The 1,946-nt window shown below is 33.5% G+C and overlaps 1 pseudogene; it reads left to right on the plus strand.

The window, feature by feature from the left end:
- The first annotated feature begins 501 nt into the window (after positions 1-501).
- LOC112031191 (rust resistance kinase Lr10-like) lies at positions 502-1,729 on the plus strand (annotated as a pseudogene).
- The last annotated feature ends 217 nt before the right edge of the window (positions 1,730-1,946 follow it).

The raw sequence follows: 1,946 nt of genomic DNA on the forward strand, positions 1-1,946 counted from the left end.
CCTTGCAATATCAATATAAACTTTACCTAAAAAGATTAGCATAAGTTTGGTAATTGATTAATTGAGGAAAACCATTGCTCAACACATTAAACATCTTAAAACTCTAAAACAGTACAAAAATTTTGAATGCAACACTACCTTGCTAATAAGAGTAATTATTCAACATCTTAGGGGTACAATGACTTGCATCTTAGGAGTACAATGACTTGATACTTCCCCATCACATAATAACTTATTCTACTAATTACAGTCACAGTGGAATCTACTATTTATGTAAGAGAAGGGACTATCACGTTTATGTACACATGAATTATCTAAACATTGTTCGGCTAATAGTGATAAACTTTTACACAATTATCTTTTGTTTTCTAAAAAATGTAATTAGAAGCTGATCATGTTAAAATATTTTACAGGTAGATCAAGAAAAATAATGACCACTGGTGAGTTGTTCGTTGGCCATTTGAAAATTCAGTGTAAATTACTTTTTTGTTTTCTTGACTCATGAATATTAAATATGCATTTTCCATCTTGGGATCATTTCTTTTGACACTAATAGTCTATGCACTCTACTATGTCTACAGCTATGACAAAACAGAAAAAGAAAATCAAGCTAGGATTGAAATTTTTTTGGAGGATTACAAAGCTCTCAAGCCCACAAGGTACTCATATAACAATGTTAAAAGAATTACAAATCAATTTACTAAGAAGTTAGGACAAGGAGCCTATGGAACAGTGTTCAAAGGAAAGTTTTCAAATGAAATCCATGTAGTCGTGAAGATCTTGAACAGTTCCAATGGAAATGGGGAAAAATTTATAAATGAAGTGGGAAAAATGGGTAGAATCCACCATGTTAATGTGGTTCTCTTGGTTGGCTTTTGTGCTGATGGATTTAGAAGAGCTCTAGTTTATGAGTTCTTACCAAATGATTCACTAGAGAAGTTCATTTCCTCAGTAGATTCTAACCGTTTCCTTGGTTGGGAAAAGTTACAAGTCATTGCTCTCGGCATAGCAAAAGGAATTGAATATCTTCACCAAGGATGTGATCAACGAATTCTCCATTTTGATAGTAAACCTCATAATATTTTGTTAGACCAAAATTTCAATCCAAAGATTTCTGATCTTGGTTTGGCCAAGTTGTGTGCTAAGGATCAAAGTGCAGTGTCCATGACCACAACCAGGGGGACCATGGGTTACATTGCACCCGAAGTGTTCTCTAGGAACTTTGGGAGCGTGTCTTACAAATCAGATGTTTACAATTTTGGAATATTGTTGCTTGAAATGGTTGGACGTAGGAAAAATGTTGATGTAACTGTGGAGAACACTAGCCAAATATATTTCCCAGAATGGATCTACAATTTGTTAAAGCAAAAAGAAGACCTGTGAGTCTATGTTAAGGATGATGGAGATGCTAAAATTGCAAAGAATCTCGCAATTGTGGGACTCTGGTGCACCCAGTGGATCGTCCTTCTATGGAAGTTGTGGTCCAAATGTTGGAGGGAGAAGGAGATAAGTTAACCATGCCCCCTAATCCATTTGCATCTACAAACCCCACAAGAATCAATGTAAGTATGCCTGCAAGGCATCTACACCAAGAGTTAGAAGTCATCCTAGCATCAGAGTAAGTATATAAAGTAGGAGTCCTTGACAATCATAAAAGTTGCAATCATGTTGTACTCAAGGATTGAAATTATTAATCTTGTGGTCAATGTAGGGACTTAGAATTTTTTTATATGAAGTACGAGGAAGATAATTCTCATAAAAATCTCTTAATTTCTTGTTGAGGTAGGAAAGAATATAAGGTTTATTTTTTATGTTTTTTAAATTTTTATATTAAATTTTTTTAATTTTCACAAATTTTTTAGAATAAGGCTTTATTTCCTTATTTTAGAGACTTTTTAAGAGTATTTTAGTTAAAATTGAGCCCTTATATGGAATGGTATAAATTA

Source organism: Quercus suber, unplaced genomic scaffold (assembly GCF_002906115.3).
Source record: "Quercus suber isolate HL8 unplaced genomic scaffold, Cork oak 2.0 scaffold_123A, whole genome shotgun sequence".
NCBI classification, from domain to species: domain Eukaryota; kingdom Viridiplantae; phylum Streptophyta; class Magnoliopsida; order Fagales; family Fagaceae; genus Quercus; species Quercus suber.